A 9149-nucleotide genomic window follows, 5' to 3' on the forward strand; every position below is an offset into this window, starting at 1 on the left:
CATCCGTTCCGAAGGTGACACGTGTCCCCACAGACAAAATACCGTCGTGTGTTTGTGTGCTGTTTGGCAGCTCCGATGGCAATCTCGATCTCTCTCACCCAGAGCAGGCGATTCTCTCCATCATTCCCCTCAAAGACCTTACCGCCCACCATGAGCGGCTTAGGGCGGGGTGAGTCATCCGTTACTGACGGTGGCGTCATAGACGCATATAATGCAGACATCCTCTGCTGCAGGTGCTCTAGCAGCGCGTTTTTGCTATTTGAAATCGCCTCGAGACGCGCACCGGTTGCCTCGGGGCCTTGCGCAGCAAGATGTTGCACGCCCTCAGGGCCAAGCATGGATATTAGCTTTTTAAGCCTGTCCTGCATGCCCTGGGGTAAAGAAGAAATTCTTCCATCCTCACAGAGGATCAGTCGTAACGACTAATGTGTAGATTGACTACATGTGCAACCAAGTGCAGCGGGGCTGCCGTAGCTTTGCGCTTAGAGGAAGCGTTATTTAGGTCACCGACCTTTCGTTTTGTACTTAGAACAAGTACAAGTTTAGCGGATCGCAATCCGCTTACTTCAAGAGTAATTATAGCTTTAACCCAAGGCCTATTAACTGACTTTTTTATTTTATCTGCGGCAAAGCCGCCTAATTTTAAATGTATAGATTTTCCTAAATATGTATAGTAAAATCTAAATACATGTATAACTACTGGCTTTCCAGCCCCGTACCGTAAACTTGTTTGGGTGTGGTCACACCACACCCATCTGGTGTGACCCCCCTCTGTTACCAGGGTATGTGTAACCCCGTTACAAATATAGTAACACCTAATTAATATAGCAAACCTAATTAATATTGGAGTAATATGCATTACTACTGGCAATTCTGCCACGTATTGACTTCTTGTTACGGTGTAGTCACACCACTGTGTGATTACACTGACTGTGTAATACACACCTATGTACGGTTGCGCAATCTTGTGCGACCCGCCCTTTCTTGCAAGGGCAAGTGTAAACCCCTCATTAAATTGTAAATGTCCCCGATTCACATTTAACGGTCGCCTCATACGAGGCTTGAGGTTCTAAGACACCTTAACGTTCAACGTTCTTTAAGAACAGATTGAACCATTTTCCGCTCTATGAGCACCGTGTCTACGACAATCAAAACACCCAGCCTAGCTGGTAGCGAGGGCACTCGCGGGCAAAGCCCTTTTTCTTCTGCACAGGGTGCATCTCCGGGCGGTACATACTTGCCCGCCTCGAGTGACTGATTTTCTCGTCGAGGAGTTGGAGGAAGTCGATTACGAGTCGGACACTCCTTTCCCAGCATGGGATGACGGGGAAGACGAAGTGCGCCAGCGGCATGACGTGAGCCCAGCTCAAACCCTGCGGACACTGTGTCCGTACCCCGACCTCTCGGTTTCTGAGGGAAGTGGTATTATTACTAGACTCCTGCGCTCGTATCCACCTTCGGTGTTACCCTCGTGTGGAATACGGCTTCCGCTCGGCGGATCCCGCTTCCGAAGCACAAAACGCGATCACTCGATCGTTAGGCGTCTACGTGGTCGGGCCCCGGCCACTACACAAGCTGAATTCGATCAGCGGAAAGTTATGCGAACTCGCATTTTGATACCCCAAATGTTCCTAATGGATCAGTACCGCGCTCGACTTGGAGCTCAGATCGGAGGTGCTCCTGTTCTCGCAATGCGGACCTACCCTGTGGTGCTCGCCCCTTGCGAAACCGCTGCAGACAACGATGAGCTGTTTGAGCGATGGGTGCAGCGGCACCGGAAACATTCTTCGCTGTCTATCTTACAGCAAGGCCACAAGGAAGCGAGGGTTTGCGTTTAGCTCCATCTTAAATTTGAGTTTGCCAGAATTCAAGGCGCGACGCCGACTTCCTGCGTGTTGTCGCCCTGCGACCTATGGAACAATCCATAACGCTATTGCGAGCATTGTGGTTTCTAACACGTTTAAGTCTACGCACAGTAGCTCAGAGCCATAGCTTGACTCAGCTCATGGCCCCTCCGGCTTCTTGGACTACTACCGAGAAGCGCGGTGCGCAACCCAACGCGACGCGCCATAATCCTTCTGATCATAATCGTTTATGACGTCTGGGCAAACTTGCCGAAGTGGCACCTCAAACTCCCACGAGCCCTCGGAGTTTGGGTATCCCCGCCACTTCACAAGATATTGTGTTTAACCCCGTCGGCGACGTCAACCCACAAGGCGTTTCACGTGGGAGAGGAGGCCACCATTCTCATCGAGAGGAGTCGGCGGCGGAGGATGATGACTTCGTCGATTGCCGTCCGGGGACCAGCGTTGCTCATTGAGCGTGAGTGGACAAAGTCCGTCGTCATCGGAACTATGCCGAGCATCTTTCTGAGGTCATCTACCGCTGTGCGGAAGACCTCGAGACCTGGAACACTTTGTGCATCGACTGCCTCACGTTGATTATTATCAGGATCTGTCAAAGCGGCTCCTAGTCGTCGAGCAGGCAAATAAGTCACTTCGTGAGACGATAGAGTGCCTTGCGCAGTTGGAAACGGAACTGTTGCACTCCATGCTTAGAACCAGTTTTCGATTCGATTACTAGGTAGTCGAGCGCCTTTGGCGCTGGAACGGCGCCAATGCCTCCGCGTTCTCTTGCGCTAGATCCCGGTACGGCTTGGGCAAGCCCACATAAAGCACCGGGTGGGTGCGCATTCTTCTCGGAAGATTGAGCGTATACACTAGGCCTCGCTTAGTCACGACCTTAAAAAGTTCAACAAAGCGTGAACGGAGCTTCGTCTTAGAGACAGCAGAAACTGCATATGTAGGAAGAATTTTAGCGTTAATAACCAGGTCTCCGACCTCAATAATTTCAACATATCTTCTTCCTATTCGGTCTGCTTATTCCTTCTGCTGTCTCGGCTTTCAGCCATCGCATCGCGAACGTGTCGTAAGACACTCAGTGTTGTAGACAGGAAGTCTTCGACTTTTTTACGCACGGCGAGAAGGCTGACATCAGCTAGCCGTTTGGCTATTTCCCCCACCAGGCCCTGAGCCATGGTCGGTGTGACCATGCGCGCAAACGCGCCGAAAATTTCTTGTCCGCAACAGCCTGTAGTAGCGCTACACACATACTGTCCATCGCGTGTGCGGCGTGAATCGAATCCGTCACTGACGACGTCACCGTCGCGACATGAGCAAGCGCATCGTTTGGTCCGTGTGACAACGCATTAGTCAATGCGCTCTGCTTTCCTGGCTGATACTTTACCTCGAACTTATATTCTGCAAAGAATGAGAGCCACCTAGCCGTCCTCTGCGAGAGGTGAGGCGACTGAGATGCAGTGCGTAGTTACGCATGGTCTGTGTAGATTACAAACGGCTTTGAACCCGACAGGTGCACTCTGAACTTGACAAGTGCATACTTCATTGCAAAAATTTCCTTGTCGTGTGCTGGGTAGTTCCTTTCCGCAGCTCTAAGCTGGCGAGAGAACGTCATCACTAGATCTCGCTCCTCGAAGTCTGTTTGTAGCAGTGCAGAACTGATGGCAAAGTCCGAAGCGTCTCAGTCGACACCATAAGGACAATCGGGGTCTGGCAACGCCAGTATTGGTGCACGAAGGAGGAAGTATTTGATCCTGTCAACAGCCTTCCAATGCTAGTTGTCTCAACACATTTCTTATCCTTCTTAAAGAGATTAGACAATAGCCGAGCCATTCCCGCATAATTTGGCTATACTTGTGCAAGTAGTTGGCGAGGCCAAGCCACTTGCGCAAGTCCTTTTGGTTCTTTGGAACCGGCCGGTTTACAATGGCCTTGACCATAGCGGTATCTGCTCGAAGGCCACGCTTCCCATCAAGCACCCTAAAAGAGATTTCTGACGCGCCGAAGGTGCACTTATCGGCATTAGCATATAGCTTATTCGTGCGCGTGCACTCGAGCACCGCTCTTAAATGGCCGATATGGTTTTCCTCATCTGTCCCTCCGTGCCCCGCACGACTGCGGACGATGATGTCGGCAAAGTTTGTCTGTGTATATGCCCTATGGGGCCTGAACAACTGCGTCACAAGTCGATGAAATGTTGCTGGTGCATTTGACAGCCCTTTGGGTTTCACCGGCCATTCCCAGAGCATCCCGCTCGGAGTACCCACCGCTATTAGTGGAATCTCACTCGCTCTCATGAGCAATTGGTAATGACCATCGGCCAACCCGAGCGCACTGTATATTGTTCAGGAGATCAATCATTCTAAGAATCGGCGTTTGTGCCGGAATGGTGACAGCGTTTAGCTTATTATAGGCGTGAACATTCACCACTTGCCGTTTGGCTTCCGGACACTAAACGTGGGTGTCGAATGGGGAGAATTGCACTCACACACCATTTCCGCCTCGTGCTTTGCACAGAAAAAGGCGTCAATGACGTCACACCGCTCTTTGGGCGGGGGTTATTGGCGTGTTATGCAATATTTGGTTCCCGGAACCAGGCCAATCTCGTCCAGTCTGAAGAAGGTGAACCGTCGACAAGGTCGTGGACACCAGGACCCAGTCTAAAGTAAATACTTTTTCACGATGTAACCATAGAAGTCCACAATTGTTAGACATTAGTCAATTTTGTTGTTTAGTTCTGTGCCATAGTAGTCAGAATTTTCGAGTCGCTGCAAATCCAAAAAACCACAGAAATTATCCAGTTAAGTTTCGGTCTTCCATTATCATGGTAATTAAGGGACTTGCTTGGCTTTGTCCAGATCCAGGTTCAGGGTAATGTTAAAATTACGTAAAAGCAGGTGATAAGCTGAGCTGTCAAAATCGCGTGGTAAAGCGTTAAAGCGCTTGACTGGTAGCTTACAATAACTGGACCGTTTATCACGTGAAAAACGTTCGTCGCGCCAAGCTGTGCCACCACAACCAGGTACTAATTTCTAATTATAGGGTCGGTGGCGTCTCGTTGCGTGATGTCTTGGAGATTACGAAATGGTGTGCTGCGCTGAAAGCTAAGGCGGTCTCGTTTCGACTATTGTATACCTCTCAATGCTGATTAAACTAATTTTTAAGCATTTAAGTTCACGGTATAAGTTGATGTTGCTTGTTAGCGATCTGGGGCTAGATAGCTTGGTTTTTAAATAAGTCAATAACTTAATAGCGAGAGAAAATATCTCGACATAGTTGAGTCTATTCACATTGAGTGAGATATCATCAAAAGCCCGGATAGCTTGACAAGAAGTAAAGTTAAGGAGTTATTTCTCCAGTAGGAATGGCTTGATACCTAAATTATTCGGAGCTAGAAAATCAAAAAGGAAGTAACGGACTTGTATTGCATCAGGTCATTGGCAAACGTGTAAAACCCGGGCAACCGCGATGTGTCGTCCGTCAGGAGAGGGATACTAAAATTGGCGAAATACTTCGGGTTCTGATCAGTTAAAACCAATATCTTAACCCGGTCATGGTACACGTTTAGAGCCATAATGCAGATTCCTGCGTCCCAAGCAAATAAAGCGAATACAGCATCAACTGCAGTCAACGGTACTGGGTTGTCATTTTGAAGAAGACGACAGAGCATCTTGTCGATTAGCCAAGAAGCTTGAAGAGGTTGCACGCATCTTTGCAAACTGGCTGAGAGGACGATAAGCGGCAAACCACCCGATTGAGAGCAATCGTGCCAACTTTCTTTCAGACGATAAGGATCCCAGCAGTAGCCCTGGGTTAGCTTCAGGAGTGGCTAATTGGTCAAAACGGGGGGCAGATTTTAAACTGCCTAAAAAAGAAATTAGAAACATAAAGATTCATTCGAGTCATAAACGCAACTTCGTAATTAATGGCTGGCGGGGTAACTATATCATGTATACCGAGTCACCTTTGAAGGGTGGAGTGCTTTTCGGGCAAACATCATCATATTCGGACTGACGAATTTCTATGTCAGAATGTCATTGCTAGTGTCTAAATTACCAAGCCACAAAAATCGATTATAATCAGGGCTGCTAACCTTTTGGGCTTGAGTCGAACAGTTTGAATCGTTAACCTCTTCTCGATAAAACTTCTCACAGATTCGGGTTAAAATAGCGGACAAGACCCATGAGGTCAGAATTATCCCAACGTCTAACTTAGCTTAGTGTTGTTGGGCGTCGTTATTATTAGCCACATATGCTGGACGGGTCGTTCGTAATTGACATTGCGTCATCAGTATCAGGTTGAAGTCTGTTCGTTACAGGTTGGGATGCCTGTAGTGACCGACGTACGAACAATAGTAAAGGTAGGACCGGCAAATCCCTAGATAGAGTATCAGGATAGGCTTTAGTTGTTCAGCGGCTCTTTCAGCTGCCTCTTGCTTTTGGTGCAGACGAATAAATGGAGGAATAATCCGATTATATCGCGTCACCTAGTGGTTTACAAAGCATGGAGGGATTAGCCATGCCTTAGTCCGGAGAAGGAAAAGACATTTTCCGTGAAGGCTCGTATGATGATGGGGCCATAATTCCCAAAGCCTGATTCTGTGCTAGCTATACGGTGCGTTTTCAAAAGGGTAGACAGGTTCGTATGTTAGTTGGTAAAATACACGAAGGTTCCTCACGCGATTCAAACAAGTAGAATATAGCATGATCCGTCGATTTATCTGAAAGTCAAACCATTCCCACATAGAAACGTGAGCCATATCTCAAAAATCGTGCTAATGAAACTTCTGAGCCAAAAACAGTCAACGGCGCTTGGATCAATTTCGAAGTCATGTCGTTAGACGCGCAAGTATAGCGAACCCCAACATTATGGATGCTTAATGAAATTTTGTAGAAGCCAGGCCTGACGTGCGTCTTCCATATCTGCGCCTGTTAACCCATAGCCAATTCGTCAAATATTTCATTCAGATTATTGTGGGGCATTGATTTCACTAGCGGTGAAGTTTAGTCGACGCGGCTGGCGTTGGATCTAGCTTGGGTGTATCGTGCATTGAAGTTTTAAAATGCTGATTCGGCTTCACTAGCGGTGAGGAGTGAGTCTGCTTGAACTTGTTGTGGGTAAAAAGCTCGCAGTACTTTCGGTGCAATCGACATCATTATACGTGTATTTATTTCTCCCTTCTATCTGTAAACCATATATTTATTATGTTTTGTTGAGCTTTTCTGTGGAGGACGGTCCAAAACTTCGGTAACTTCTTCGCGGGTGACTGACTACAGTTAAGGCACAAACGAAGACTTTGAGGGATTATATCGCTAAAAAACTCGAGAGCTTTGACCGATCTTTAAGCTACGCATCGCAAAGTGTATCTTGATACACGGCGTATAGCGGCTGCAGTTCCGCGCCTCCGAAAATGGGTCCGTAAACCCAGTAAATGGTGATTTCTATGTCCTTACAATCAGAAGCAATATGCACTAGACATCAGGAGACAAGGGAAAATCTTAGGGAAAAGGCGTGTAAACCTTGTTGGAGTAAACGCAGTGGGTGATAGCACAATGTGCTCAGTGAGCGTTAAGTAGTTAAAACCGCGAGGTTAGAGCGGGGAGTGTTAGAACCGAGGAATCATGCGAATTCGGCGCAACGAAGAGTATCGGATCAGGAGGGAGCGAAGACGGTCAGAGAGTGTTAGTGAACGGTATACAGACGGGATCTGAGCACTTGCCTTTTCTTGTGCACGAAATCGGGAGAAGGCAAATTAGAACAATATATATTGTTGGTCACTTGAAGTTTCAGAACTCTGGTTAAGATACGTGTCATTATACTAGTTATCTTAGCAAAACAGTCTTGAAGATTACTTATTATCTTTGAAGCGTGGATGAGTTGAGTATTATGTGTCGAGAACTTTGGTGAAGCATAAATTCTGATAATTTGAATATCACACTACTCAAAATAAATAGTGGGTGTGGATTTTATCCACTCTGTCGTGATGATGGGCGTGAAAAACGCTGAGCCAGTCCTTGGGGCTGGTTTACTTAAATATACAGCCCTTAGGGGTTTCACCTCGCGACTTGATGTTGTCTTGTCAGCATTGGGACAAGCATGACGAACTTGAGTGTAGGGGGCTGTTATCATTTACCATCTGAGTGGCTCCCTCTTTCTTTAGCCAAATAAAATTTCGGGCATCGAACGGACTTGTTGATTGTGACGACGGTGATATTTGCAAAGATCCAGGGTTCGTATTGGAAGTGAGGGAGTCGATGCAGACATTCTTTGACTCGAAAGCGTAAAGGTTGATATGAGTTGTCGATACTCCAAAATGAAATAAAGTCTGCACTCTCGCGTGGAGTTTGAGCGAATTATTAGAAACGCAATTACCTCACAAGTCTTCACAGTCTTGTAAATAATGAAGTAAGTCAGTTTCGTCATCAACTAATGATTGAAGACTTCAAAATTCGCAAAGGTGTGACGAATCGTGAAGGCAGTCATCATTGTGAACAGGTATAAAGGATTATCGCTCAAGTGACGATTCCATTAATGTAAAAAAAATAAGATGGAGCTGTGAGTGAGTATGTTAGAGACTTGAAGATACGCTGTAAACGAAAAAGTAAGCTGTCGAAAATCTTCCATATAGTGAAGACAGGGTGCGCTGTAAATTGCCTCATTACGATTAATCCATAATGTTCGAAAGATACGACACCGGATATTGATGAACAGTCAAACAGGAGAATCAATACCAAAGTCGTTTGACGATGACTGGGAACAGTGAGGTCAACGAGGAATAAGACGTGTTTTCATTGTATAGTAGTAGCGAAAATCCATTGAAATGGTGGGAGAGAAAGTGTGTGCGTTGGCTGTGAAGACTCAGCACTTCGGTATTTCTGATAATTTATGCGTGCAAAACAGACAAGGTAAAAACGCGAGAAAAAATCCGAATCATGGAAATTATTCAATAGTTGCTTCCATCGACATGTAAATAAAAAAGTTATATATTTGCGTGAGGCGCATCCATTCTGTGCTTGACTAATCAATATATACATTTGACGGCTCAATAGTACGAACAGCAAGTAGACTTTTAGCAGCTTTCGAGTTTCCCACTGCAAGCTATCTTCAAGAGCCAGCTTCATGTCTTGGTCGCAGACCACTTCTAGGAACTCTCGAGGACCTACTGCTGGACGCTATTATCGACCGCCGTTATTGCAAAGAGAAGGTCACAGGAGAATGGATTGGGTTGGCTGCACGTGATCTTTACGGATCGCTGGATGAAGATAGATCTGCTTTTGTGGCGTCTGATGC

This window comes from Plasmopara halstedii (assembly GCF_900000015.1).
Source record: "Plasmopara halstedii genome assembly, contig: Scaffold_247, whole genome shotgun sequence".
Taxonomy (NCBI): Eukaryota; Oomycota; class Peronosporomycetes; order Peronosporales; family Peronosporaceae; genus Plasmopara; species Plasmopara halstedii.